At 47.5% G+C, this 14,607-nt stretch overlaps 1 protein-coding gene across 4 annotated transcripts in view; it reads right to left on the reverse strand.

The window, feature by feature from the left end:
- The window catches only part of ZNRF1 (zinc and ring finger 1), an 89,498-nt gene that overhangs the window by 11,270 nt on the left and 63,621 nt on the right, over positions 1–14,607 (reverse strand). The window lies entirely within an intron of this gene.

The following is a 14,607-nucleotide window of genomic DNA, read 5'->3' on the forward strand; positions in this document are numbered from 1 at the left end:
AACAGTCTGTCTTTGAGTAAAAAAGAGTTAACACGCTTCCGCCCCCGGCCCTCAAACCACTTAGCTGGATCGCCTGGGGAAGGAACCCCTACAGGTGTGGGCACCTCCACCCCTCGGCCCGAGCACCTTGCCTCCCGCAGCCCCCCGCAGCTGTCCTTGGAGAGTGAGCGTGCAGTGGGGTGGCCCTGCAGAGCACTCCTGAATGCCACACATGCCTTGGCCATATGCCTCCAAGAGTGACAGCTGCTTCACAACCACAGGCGACTGACCCTGCTGTTTTATTCTCCAGAAAGTTTATTCATTACACACCTGGGGAGTTTCATCAAAGTGTATCAGCACTGGATATTTTGGTGGAGAACCTTTTGAGCTGAACTCCATTATGCATTGATCGCTTTTTCATAAATTACCTTTTGACCGATTTTTACAGATGAATACAAATCTTTCCAATTTTCCCCATTTTACTTTTATTAAAATCACTTTTCAAAGGGGGAACTCCCTCCCTGGTACTCCAGTGGCTGAGACCCTTCTGTTTCCAGTGCAGGGGGACGGGATTCCATCTCTGGGTCAGGGAACTACATCTTGCATGCTGAAAGTAAAGATCCCTTAGGACGCCTCAATGAAGACTTGGTGCAGCCAAATAAATAAATATTTTAAAACAAAACAAATGGGAAATTCCCTGGTGGTCCAGTGGTTAGGATTCTGCTTTCCCAGGTCTGATCACTGGACAGGGAACTAAGCTCCCACAGGCTGCACAGTGGAGCAAAAAAAAAAAAAAAAAAACACCTACTGGTTTCAAATAGAATACTTCACTTCCACTCTACTAAAAAGACTGAGAAGTCATCTATTTATTTGTCCACATCAAATTTTAAGCACCACAGTGCCTCCCTTATTGCGACCATAACCCCTACTTTCCCAGTCTGGAGTTTCTAGGTCAACTACAGGACGTCTAAATACTGTGGTGAAGATTTGAGCCTTCTGTTAATATTCAGCCTAAATGTCCACACAGAGTTTCACTGGACGCGGGAGCAGCATCTACCATGAGGAGAGGGTTCAAGGCAAAGAGGAGCTCACAACTTCCCCACTGTCCTTCCCGAGGGCCCGCTCACTCTGCAGGGCAGCCCCTGGCCTGGACAGGGGTGGTGCTGAGGCAGGAAGTGGGCCGGCTCCCAGGCAGGGCACAGACTCTTGGCATGAAGTCTTCCCTGAACCCTCCTCTCTTCAGGGACAGGGCTCTGAGCTCCAGAACCAGACAGAACACCCACAGTCCAGCCCACTCGGGGCAAAGCGGACCTCAGACTCTGCGGCACCGACCCCATTCCCCCTGCCCCTTTCCTCAGAGATACTCAGCGTCTACGTGCATTGGCTAAAAAGTCCTGGAAGTGCTGTGATCTCAAGGACTCTGGCTGAGCTTTGAGAAAGGGCTGTATTTTCTGATCTCTGGGTGGTTATGCATCCATTAGAGACAACACCAGAACACAGAAAGGAAACTTGAGAGGGGAGGGTCCATCCCGCGTCCTAGCACAGGTGAGTCATGAACTCGAGTCTGGCACGGTGAGAATGCTCTTCTACCCTCGTCCTTCTGTCTCCCTGAGTCTGCCCTCAGGCCTGTGCCCTGCAAATACACCAATACTTGTACTCAATAACATTCCACAGAATGACCAGCCACTGGGAGACTAGTTGTTCACCCTTCTTTCTCACTCAAAAGACCAAGGTTTTGCAACGCTTTAAGTGAATACAAGATGCTTTCACTTTAAACTTGCCAAGTTAGGACCCTGCCTGCAGGCTGAGGGCGCAGGGCTGAGGGGAGGCCAGGATGGGCCTGACAGGCCCTCAGATACCACGTCCTGATGTGGCCCCTGGGAGGTGGTAAAGTGACTGCTCACTCAAGAAAAGCCCTTCACCTTGTACATTATTCACGTCTCTGATTCCTTACAACAGTCATGGTTGTTTCAATAGCATCATTCAAACCTTTGCCCCCCACCGTGATTCCCTGAGCATAGGAGAAGGGTCAAGTTACAGCTACGATGCTGAGAAAAAGGGACACCCCGCAAGAAAGGTCTAGGAGGAAACGTCACTGGACATTCATGTCCTAGGAAAAAACAAGCTGAGATTCACAGGTTTAGGCCGATCCTCTCATCGTACAGATAAAGAAAGAGACCCTGGGAGGCCAACAGTCAAACAACTGAGGGGCTGAGCTGAGACCAGAATCAGATTTCTTAGCTCCCAACCTAAAGTCCTCGCCGGTGGAGAAGAAAGAGTTGACTGCAGGTGTGATGTTGTGATTTCTAATCAGAAGCATACATTTGGCCTTTGTCCTGTTTCTGGCCCAGAGCTAAACTAAAACCCTTGGAATCCATTAACGTAAGGCCAGTAGCATCTGGGCTTTTGTCATCACTTCCTGACACTGCTCCAGAACCAAAGGTGCAAGAGTTAAAGGAGTGTTTGTTTATTCATAACCATCCCCTCTGAGGTGACTTTTGGAAAGTCCCTAGATGACAACCTAAGGATGGGGTCCGGTTGCCAAGAGAACCAACCACGTGATTAGAAGACTGGCAATTCCAGCCCCACCCCTGACCTAGAGGCTCAACCAGTCACCAGTGGCCAGGGATTTAATCGATCATGCCTATATGACGAAGTCCCCATCAAACCTCGAAGGAGAGGGTCTTGAGCTCTCTGGCTGGAGGTCTGAGGACAGCGGTGTGCCTGGAGGCAGTGTGGCTCTGCCGTTCCTCCCCCTCCCAGCCCCTCCACCCCCAACCTGACCCTGTGCACCTCTCTCCCTGGGCTGTTCCTGAGTGACATCTTTGCATAATAAACCCTTGGTCTAGTGAGTGAAATGTTTCTGAGGTCTGGGAGGGGAAGGGGGCATGGGAACCTCCAATTAACAGGCAGCTGGAGAGAAGTGGAGGTGACAACCTGGGCTTGTGACTGGCCTTGGAAGTGGGGGCCGTCCTGGGGGGCTGAGCCTGTGGGATCAGATGCCATCTCTGGGTAGATACCCTCAGAATTAAGATAATTGCTTGGTGGTATTGGGAAACACACCTCAGAACAGAGTTTTCAAAAAGAGGTGGGCTGGGAAATACTAGGTCTTGGCGGAAGCGCCACTATAGTAGGAGAGACCTATATTCTAATGAAAGCAGGGTCAGTACCACTTCCGTCACCCACCTCTGCATTTGTGTGTGTGTGTGTGTAAGGCTGAAAAACCAAAAACCTCAGGGTCTGTTGTCATGTGAGTGGGGAAGGCCAAGGTGACCCGGGTTTTCCAGCCTCAAGACCTTGGCATGTTATCTACTCTCCCTGGACCTCAGTTCCTCATCTGAAAAAGAGAGACATCTACTTCCCTTTGGAGGATCAAATAAGAAATCTGAAAGCGGGCTAAAATGGCGCTGAACAAAGGCACACCATCAGCAAGCCAGGCAGTGAGTAACGAGGAAGAATGCGGGGGGCGGTGAGGGATGGGGGAGACGGACCAGCAGGGCACCTTGGCCACGGGTCATGCAGAGGCGTGCTGGGGCTGGGCCCGTCTCTTCAGAGCACAGGACTGTGAACGGCGCCTCCTGTACAGCCGACAGGGAACTGAACACACCAGGTCCCTAGCCTGCAAGGCACCCACTCATGCAGGTGATCACCAACCGCATTTGCGCTGATCTGGGCAGCTTCACAGGTCTTCTCATTTGCTGGGAATACGAGGCGGGTCAGCATTAGCGTTAACTCTATTTCGCAGAAGAGGACACCAGGGTAGGTCACCTGCCCAAGGTAACGCAGCCAGAGGGCCAGGGCTGGCACCCGACTCCCAGGAAGCACTGTGTTCCCGGGACTGTGGGACAGGCCGACCAGTATAGGAGGGTCACACGGCAAAAGGGACGTGAAACGGACACACACACACACACACACGCACGCACGCACGCACGGCATCCTCAAGCATTCACCTCAAGGCTCCCACATCGTCCCAGCAATGCCCTCTGAAGCAACCGCGGTCCTGGATAATCCCACACACTGTACCAGGTGATAACTTTATTTTCCCCTGGGAGTTCTATTAATGCGGAAGGACCGAGTTCTGCTTTCCTCTTGGCACTGAGCCTGTAGCATTGGTTGTAAGATGCTGAGTTTGCAAACTACCTTTTAAATGGAAGTGAAGGGCAAAAGGTAAAATATGGAGAGCCTGGGGGGTGGGGGGACTAGTGACCCCAGCTCCCTTCCTGAAAGGTCCAGATGATCAGGGTGGAACCCCCGCGCTGCTGCCCCAGGCACTGCGTGGAACTGTCCAGTCACGGCTCAGCACCAACAGCCCTGCGGATGACAAGTACTGTGATCTTTTACACGTGAAATGGCTGATTTTAAGCGCCTCTTTTATTTTTATTGACTGCCCTGGGTCTCTGTTGCTGCAAGGGCCTCTCTAGTTGCCCTGAAGTCGGGCTTAGATCTGCTGCAGCACGTGGGGGTCTTAGTTCCCTGACCAGGGACTGCACTCCTGTCCCCTGCACTATGAGCTCTATGAGCCATCTGACAGTTAAAAAAAAGAAATCTAGGAAATTTTGATACCACTTTGAAAAAGAAGTCCCAACTGAACTGAAATCAGCCCGGCAAACAACGATCAAACAGTGGTCCCTGAAGTCATCCAACCGCCATGATTTCCGTCAGCTTCACGCGACCTCATCAGCACTCAGGAAATTCGGGAAAGAGATGCTCTCTTGTCCTTCACGGAGAAGCAAGCTCCCGGTGGGGCTCTTGAGGACTCTGCCCAGCGAGCCCTGGAAGCGGGGTGAGCAGACAGCACGCGCCCACTGCCGCCCCCTCTGTCTAATCTCTCTTCGGAGGGCCCTGCCCGCGTCGTGTCTTCGTCTGCTGGAGGGAGGAGGCACTGCTAGCTCGGGCTGGCCAGCCACGTCTGCCAGCAGCTCCCGAGCCTGTCTGCCCCCCAAGGCTGTGGCAGAGGCAGGGGCCCAGGACAGAGCACCGCAGGAGACTCGTCTCCACCCCAGGCCTGTGCTGGGGGGCTCCACCGAATGAACACTGCTACAGGACCCTTCCACCGCCGAGTCAAGAGGGAGATCCTAACGGAGACACCGTCTTGCTTCCTCTTGCCATCAGATCAGCCCAGAGCCCAGTTGCTTCCTGTCATTCGACAAGCGTCTGGCCTGAGTGGGGGGAATCCTCGCTGGACCGAAGATCGGAGCTCCCGGGACAGGACAAGCCTGCACCTGGTGTGGGGCTGTCCCCCTGCTATCTTGGGTTAAAGGGAGGTGGTGTCAGTGAGCCCCCCTGCAGAGAACCAAGAGGGAGCCAGGAACACACACGTGGTCATGCACGTCCAGCATCTTCCTGGACAGGGTTAACTGGGGCCCTTGGACTTGACCCAGCTGCTTCCATCTGACTGTCAGAGCAACTGAGGAAAGACTGGGGAAACCAGCTCAAGTTACAACTCCCTCGTGCCTCTACAGCATTTATCTTGCAATACAAAGGAAGAAAGCTTTTCTCATTTTCCAAAACTGCAGCCTTCTCCTTTAAGACCTGATTTCTTGGGCAGGCAGAACCGTGCTCTCACGTTGCCCCAGTTCCCTTCCGGACCCTCCCTCTAAGCTGATGCGCTATTTTAGCCCTGCCCCAGTTCTGCCTGTCTCTGGGATCACCTAAAGGGAGAAGACCCAAAAGCAGCAGCCAGGGAAAAGGAAGCCACGCCAGGCAGGCCCTCCATCCTGGTGGAGGAGGAGGGAATTCCTGAAGGAATTCCTCCCACCGAGGGGCGAGGGGCGCAGGAAGCACCCCCGACTCCGTCCCTACCAGCCAGGGCCCGGTGTCCTGCCAGATTTCTCCCTCTTATACTCCTGTGGTGCCTAATGTCTGTTAAATGAGACTTGACGGCATGAATTCTATTAAATGGGATTTATTACAATGAAAGGCCAAGGGGTAACGCTGGATGACTTATTTTTCTATACCGAAGAAACGTGTCCCCAAGAGCACACGAGTAAGTATCACATTCTTAACACACACTGACTGTCTCTCTCTCCCTCCCTCCATCAAAGAAACAACTGGAAACCAATGCACAGTTTATCAGTGGTTGATGTCTGGGCCATTCTCTCCTGCAGAAGATCCTGGACTAGGGAAAGGCCCACCAGCTTTGACTGTTGCCTCTTTCGACACACTTCTTCTGGACTCAGCCTCTAGACTCCGTTCTAGAGTCTGGGGCTCACCTACTGTCCCAGGAGCCAACAGAATTCTCATAGCAGGTATCAGGAGACAGCCTAAGGATAGATACTTGAAATCAATTTAATACCAAGTGCGTCTCTGTGTATGTACTTAATGTATCTGTTATGTTGGTTAATTTTGTGTTTACTGGGTCATGGGGTGCACAGATATTTGGTTACACATTATATCTGGGAGTTTCTGAATGAGATTAACATTTGAGTTCGAAGAGTCAGTAAGGCAGATTGACCTCCCCAGTATGGGTTGGCATCATCCAACTTGTGGAAGCCCTGCAGAGAATAAAAAGGCAGAGCAACGGAAATATATATATATAATATATCCCAGTGGTTTGGTTTCTCTGGAGAACTCAAATACATTTCTTTATTAGAACGTCAAATGTTCAAGTTTAAAAGACTGACAACAAATGTTGGTGAGGATATGGAACAACTGGAAATCTCATATTCTTGGAGGGAGTGTAAGAACACACAATCATCTTGGGAAAAGGTCGGGTAGTTCGTTCTAAGACAAAACACACACTTAGCCTAACCCAAGAGGTTGTTGTGCGCAGTCACTCAATCACTTCCTACTCTTTGTGGCCCCACGGACTGTAGCCCACCATGCTCCTCTGTCCATGGAATTTTCCTGGCATGAACACTAAGCGCAGAGAGGAGCTACCCCACGTCCGAGGTCAGGGGCGGCGGCCTAGAGTGCCAGGCTGCGATGGCGCAGGAATCGCTGAGAGGAGCTACCCTGCGTCCGAGGTCAGGGGCGGCAGCCGAGAGGAGCTAGCGGCTGGGAGGAGCATCCCGAGGAGTGGTGGCTGTGTGGGCGCAGGAGGGCCTAGAGGAGCCATCCCACGTTGAAGGTCAGGAACGGCGGCAGTAAGGAGATACCCCTCGTCCAAGGTAAGGAGCAGCGGCTGTGCTTTGCTGGAGCAGCCATGAAGAGATACCCCACGCCCAAGGTAAGAGAAACCCAAGTCAGATGGTAGGTGTTGCAAGAGGGCATCAGAGGGCAGACACACTGAAACCATACTCACAGAAAACTAGTCAATCTGATCACACTAGGACCACAGCCTTGTCTAACTCAATGAAACCAAGCCATGCCTGTGGGGCAACCCAAGACTGGCAGGTCATGGTGGAGAGGTCTGAGAGAACGTGGTCGACTGGAGAAGGGAATGGCAAGCCACTTCAGTATTCTTGCCTTGAGAACCCCATGAACAGTATGAAAAGGCAAAATGATAGGATACTGAAAGAGGAACTCCCCAGGTCATTAGGTGCCCAAAATGCTACTGGAGATCAGTGGATAAATAACTCCAGAAAGAAGGAAGGGATGGCACCAAAGCAAAAACAACACCCAGTTGTGGATGTGACTGGTGATAGAAGCAAGATCTGATGCTGTAAAGAGCAATATTGCATAGGAACCTGGAATGTCAGGTCCATGAATCAAGGCAAATTGGAAGTGGTCAAACAAGAGATGGCAAGGGTGAATGTCGACATTCTAGGAATCAGCGAACTAAAATGGACTGGAATGGGGGAATTTAACTCAGATGACCATTATATCTACTACTGCAGACAGGAATCCCTCAGAAGAAATGGAGTAGTCATCATGCTCAACAAGAGAGTCCGAAATGCAGTACTTGGATGCAATCTCAAAAATGACAGAATGATCTCTGTTCATCTCCAAGGCAAACCATTCAATATCACAGTTATCCAAGTCTATGCCCCAACCAGTAACGCTGAAGAAACTGAAGTTGAACGGTTTTATGAAGACCTACAAGACCTTTTAGAACTAACATCCAAAAAAGATGTGCTTTTCATTATAGAGGACTGGAATGGAAAAGTAGGAAGTCAAGAAACACCTGGAGTAACAGGCAAATTTGGCCTTGGAATGCGGAATGAAGCAGGGCAAAGACTAATAGAGTTTTGCCAAGAAAATGCACTGGTCATAGTAAACACCCTCTTCCAACAACACAAGAGAAGACTCTACACATGGACATCACCAGATGGTCAACATTGAAATCAAACTGATTATATTCTTTGCAGCCAAAGATGGAGAAGCTCTATACAGTCAGCAAAAACAAGACCAGGAGCTGACTGTGGCTCAGATCATGAACTCCTTATTGCCAAATTCAGACTTAAATTGAAGAAAGTAGGGAAAACCGCTAGACCATTCAGGTATGACCTAAATCAAATCCCTTATGATTATACAGTAGAACTGAGAAATAGACTTAAGGGCCTAGATCTGATAGATAGAGTACCTGATGAACTATGGAATGAGGTTCGTGACATTGTACAGGAGACAGGGATCAAGACCATCCCCATGGAAAAGAATTGCAAAAAAGCAAAATGGCTGTCTGGGGAGGCCTTACAAATAGCTGTGAAAAGAAGAGAAGTGAAAAGCAAAGGAGAAAAGGAAAGATATAAGCATCTGAATGCAGAGTTCCAAAGAATAGCAAGAAGAGATAAGAAAGCCTTCTTCAGTGATCAATGCAAAGAAATAGAGGAAAACAACAGAATGGGAAAGACTAGAGATCTCTTAAAAAAATTAGAGATACCAAGGGAACATTTCATGCAAAGATGGGCTCGATAAAGGACAGAAATGGTATGGACCTAACAGAAACAGAAGATATTAAGAAGAGGTGGCAAGAATACACAGAAGAACAGTACAAAAAAGATAATCATGATGATGTGATCACTAATCTAGAGCCAGACATCTTGGAAAGTGAAGTCAAGTGGGCCTTAGAAAGCATCACTACGAACAAAGCTAGTGGAGGTGATGGAATTTCAGTTGAGCTGTTTCAAATCCTGAAAGATGATGCTGTGAAAGTGCTGCACTCAATATGCCAGCAAATGTGGAAAACTCAGCAGTGGCCACAGGACTGGAAAAGGTCAGTTTTCATTCCAATTCCAAAGAAATGCAACGCCAAAGACTGCTCAAACTACGCACAATTGCACTCATCTCACACGCTAGTAAAGTCATGCTCAAAATTCTCCAAGCCAGGTTTCAGCAATACGCGAACCGTGAACTCCCTGATGTTCAAGCTGGTTTTAGAAAAGGCAGAGGAACCAGAGATCAAATTGCCAACATCCGCTGGATCGTGGAAAAAGCAAGAGAGTTCCAGAAAACATCTATTTCTGCTTTATTGACTATGCCAAAGCCTTTGACTGTGTGGATCACAAGAAACTGTGGAAAATTCTGAAAGAGCTGGGAATACTAGACCACCTGACCTGCCTCTTGAGAAATCTGTATGCAGGTCAGGAAGCAGCAGTTAGAACTGGACATGGAACAACAGACTGGTTCCAAATAGGAAAAGTACGTCAAGGCTGTATATTGTCACTCTGCTTATTTAACTTATGCACAGAGTACATCATGAGAAACGCTGGACTGGAAGAAACACAAGCTGGAATCAAGATTGCCGGGAGAAATATCAATAACCTCAGATATGCAGATGACACCACCCTTACGGCAGAAAGTGAAGAGGAACTAAAAAGCCTCTTGATGAAAGTGAAAGAGGAGAGTGAAGTTGGCTGAAAGCTCAACATTCAGAAAACGAAGATCATGGCATCCGGTCCCATCACTTCATGGGAAATAGATGGGGAAACAGTAGAAACAGTGTCAGACTTTATTTTTGGGGGCTCCAAAATCACTGTAGATGGTGACTGCAGTCATGAAATTAAAAGACGCTTACTCCTTGGAAGAAAAGTTATGACCAACCTAGATAGCATATTCAAAAGCAGAGACATTACTTTGCTGACTAAGGTCCGTCTAGTCAAGGCTATGGTTTTTCCTGTGGTCATGTATGGATGTGAGAGTTGGACTGTGAAGAAGGCTGAGCGCCAAAAAATTGATGCTTTTGAACTGTGGTGTTGGAGAAGACTCTTGAGAGTCTCTTGGGCTACAAGGAGATCCAACCAGTCCAATCTGAAGGAGATCAACCCTGGGATTTCTTTGGAAGGAATGATGCTAAAGCTGAAACTCCAGTACTTTGGCTACCTCATGAGAAGAGTTGACTCATTAGAAAGGACTCTGATGCTGGGAGGGATTGGGGGCAGGAGGAGAAGGGGACGAGGATGAGATGGCTGGATGGCATCACTGACTCGATGGACGTGAGTCTGAGTGAACTCCGGGAGACGGTGATGGACAGGGAGGCCTGGCGTGCTGCGATTCATGGGGTCGCAAAGAGTCGGACATGACTGAGCGACTGAACTGAACTGAACTGAATACTGGAGTGGGTTGCCATTTCCTACGCCAGGGGATCTTCCTGAACCAGGGATCCAACACGTGTCTCTTGCATCACCTGCAATGGCAGGTGGGTTCTTTACCACTGGAGCACCTGGGAAGCCCTCCTAACACAAGAATTATTGTCTAAATATTTATCCAAAAGAAACAAAAACATATGTCTATATGAATATGTCTCAGAATATTCATCACAGCTTTATTCTAGTAAGAAATCTCTGAAAAAACCCAACTGATCATCAATAGCATGGATAAACTGTGATATAATCATGGAATGCAATTAGAACCCTACTCAGCAATAAGCAGCATGAACTGCTGACACATGGAACACGGATGATCATTAAAAACATGCTGAGTGAAGTGCAAGAAAGAGCACATATAACAGGAATTATACAAAGTTCTACAACAGGGAAAGTTAACCTACGGTGGAAAAAATCAGAACAGTGGCTGTCTCTAGGGGGTAGTGGTTGGGGCAGAGATTAATTGAAAAAGGTTCAGAGAAGCTTTTGGGGTGATGAAAATGCTGTGTCATGGGGAGGGCTTAGGTTATACACATGCGTGTATCTGTCAGAATTCTGTGAATGTACACTGAAGATTTGAGATTTCACTGGTGTACATTTCACCTCAACCAGAAAAAAGTGTAAGCAAATACTGAACTGTAGTTAATGACAGACTAAACGAAGCATTCAGAGGGAGATGTACTGATGTCTACATTAAAACAAAATGCATCAAAAAAGTAAGAGATATAAGCTAAACTTTTCAAATTTCCTGTATGTTTGAAGTTTTCATAATATAATGCTGGAAAAAGTGTCATTTGATAATGTGCTTTTTTCTTTCTGAGACTGGATGTGTTTTATTTCTTTTCTTGCTTAATTGCTATGGCTAAGACTTTCAGTACCTCACTGTGTGGATCACAACAAACTGTGGGAAGTTCTGAAAGAGATGGGAATACCAGACCACCTGACCTGTCTCCTGAGAAATGTGTATGCAGGTCAAGAAGCAACAGTTAAAACTGGACATGGAACAGTGGACTGGTTCCAAACTGGAAAAGGAGTATGTCAAGGCTGTACACTGTCACCCTGCTTATTTAACTTACATGCAGAGTATACCATGTGAAATGCCAGGTTGGATGAAGGAAGGACAAGCTGGAATCAGGACTGCTGGGAGAAAGATCAATAACCTCAGATATGCAGATGACATCACCCTTATGGCAGAAAGAGAAGAACTAAAGACCTCTGGATGAAAGTGAAAGAGAGTGAAAAAGCTGGCTTAAAATTTAACATTCAGAAAACTAAGATCATGGTATCCAGTCTCATCACTTCATGACACATAGATGGGGGAACAATGGAAACAGTGTCAGACTTTATTTTTGGGGTTCGAAAATCACTGCAGATGGTGACTGCAGCCATGAAATTAAAAGACACTTGCTCCTTGGAAGAAAAGCTATGACCAACCTAGACAGCATATTAAAAAGCAGAGACATTACTTTGTCAACAAAGGTCTGTCTAGTCAAAACTATGGTTTTTCCTGTAGTCACGTATGGATGAGAGAGTTGAACTATAGAGAAAGCTGAGAGCTGAAGAACTGATGCTTTTGAACTGTGATGTTGGAGAAGACTCTTGAGAGTCCTTTGGACTGCAAGGAGATCAAACCAGTCCATCCTAAAGGAAAGCAGTCCTGAATGTTCACTGGATAGACTGATGCTAAAGCTGAAACTCCAATACTCTGGCCACCTGATGTGAAGAACTGACTCACTGGAAAAGACCCTGATGCTGGGAAAGATTGAAGGCAGGAGAAGGGGACGACAAAGGATGAGAGGGTTGGATGGCATCACCGACTTGATGGACATGAGTTTGAGCAAGCTCTGAGAGTTGGTGATGGACAGGGAGGCCTGGCGTGCTGCAGTCCATGGGGTCGCAAAGAGTCAGACATGACTGAGCAACTGAACTGAACTAAACCATGTTAGATAAAAGTTTGCCTGGGTATATGATTCTTGAGTTACCCTCCTTTCTTCCTCAGTGGTCTGCAGATAAAATTCTATCATTTTTTAGCTTCCTGGAGTTGCAAATAGAAAATCTGATGCCAGTGTGGTTCTTTTTCCTTTGTGAATGGTATGTTCCTTTGGCCTGAAAGCTTGAAAGATTTTTCTTTCCATCCTAAGAGTTAAGCAATATTACTAGGATACTCTTAGATGTATCTTAGTTTTTTCCCTTCATGGTAGGTCAGGAGTGCCGTTTACCAAATATTTCTAGCTTTCCTCCTTCCGGCTGTATGGTAGGAACATATGTGCCTCCCTCTGAAGTTAACAGTGGGATTGTGATTTGCTTTGGTGAATAAAATAGGAGAAGTGATATATGCACTTCCAAGCCAACTTTAATGCTATTAATAGTTCATGATTCAAAGGCTCTGTCACCTTTTGTTCCTGGATAACAACAATGAGCAAAACCCCCTCCTCCCATACCTATACTGGCGACCGCATCATGGGGGGAAAATAAACTTGTTGAGGTAAACTACTGACCGTATGGACTGTCTGCTATTACATTTTAACCTACTTCTAACCTGTCCTCACCAATACCCCCTTCCTTTCTCTTGTTCTCCTCTGAGGGCCCCTACTACTTGCATGTCAAGCGTCCTGGTTCCATCTTCCAGCTGGGTCTCATCTCCTCTTCCATAACTTCTCTATCTTAGCATCTGCTCAAGAGTTCACCTTCATGACTCCTCCAGGCCCTGCCTGCCCCTGCCTGCTGGAAGAGGTCAACGGTTGGCAGCAGAATCAAAGCAATGAGACATGCATTCTGATTAGAATCCTCTCTGCCCAGATATCCATATTTCCCTCTTTTAAGTATACAATCTCTTTGTATCAGTAACAGTCCACATACGTGTCATTTTCAATGCCTCTGCATTCTACAGTAATAATATATTGTGTTTAGCTATCTTCTTCTGTGGGTGTTTAGATTCCCAATTGTTGCCTACTATAAAGATTCTCTCAGGGTAGTGATCTCCATTCTCTACTCTAAGCAAGGAAAACAAACCAATGCATTTTTGCTGTTTCTGGATTCTAGGCTGACTGGTCTGGAAGAAAGAAAATTATATGAGGAGTCAGAAGAAATAGGCTCTCTTTATCACTAGCCAGGTGGCCTTGTACCAGCTCCTCAGTAATATATGCATAGGACAGCACCCTGCCTTCTTTCCAATATAGTTCTAAAATCCAACCAACAGTGGATATGCAAGTGCTCTGTGCGGAGCAAAGTCATGTGAAATATGAGGTGGCCATTATACTTGGCTGTACCTAGTACAACTTGAATATACAGAGACTTGCTAGTAAATCTGCCTGTTTGGGGAAATATACAAATTCTTTGGGCAAAGAAGTGAAAAATGAGCTGATCCTATGTAATGTGGGCTCTAAGATGCCATCAATTTATTTTTTTTTAATTGGAGTGTAATTGCTTTATAAAGCTGTTCCAGTTTTTACTGTACAACAGTGTGAATCAGCTGCAAGTACACACATATCCCTCCGTCTAGAACCTCCCTCCTATCCCCCAAGGTCCCACCTCTCTAGGTCGCCACAGAGCACAGAGCTGTGTTCCCTGTGCTGCACAGCAGGCTTCTGCCCGTTATCTGTTTTACACACAGCAGTGTATACATGTCAATGCTACTCTCTCGACTTGCCCCCCCGCCGCCATCATTTTAAGGGGCACCATTATGAACCTCCAATAAAGAGAAAAAAGCTGTCAGTTATAATTTGAGTGATATGACACATCCCGATTTTAGAGTTAAATTGTGTTTAGTTGTTAAATTGTGAAATGCATGTGCCTTAGAATCAATGGATGTATGAAAAACACATACGTAAATATTTTTAAAATATACAGGCTGAATCCCAATCAGTACCTCTATCCCGTTCATTGGCTAAACATGACAACAGGCTCAATGGAGTGCCTATCGTGGGCACAAAGGCAAGGACTGCAGGCTGTGCACGTGGGTGTGAGCCCGGTGACTGCAAACTCGCCCACGGCCACGCCAAGTCCCGGCTGCGCTCCTGCCAGGAGGGGCCCGACACCAGCGCTCCAGCCAAGAGAAGAGCAGGAAAGGCATCTGCCAGGAGTGGGAGCTACGCTGCTAACTGGCCCTGTCCCCTGACCCTCTAACCCGCTGCTAACTGGCCCTGTCCCCTGACCCTCTAACCCG

Source organism: Oryx dammah, unplaced genomic scaffold (genome assembly GCF_014754425.2).
Source record: "Oryx dammah isolate SB20612 unplaced genomic scaffold, SCBI_Odam_1.1 HiC_scaffold_13, whole genome shotgun sequence".
Taxonomy (NCBI): domain Eukaryota; kingdom Metazoa; phylum Chordata; class Mammalia; order Artiodactyla; family Bovidae; genus Oryx; species Oryx dammah.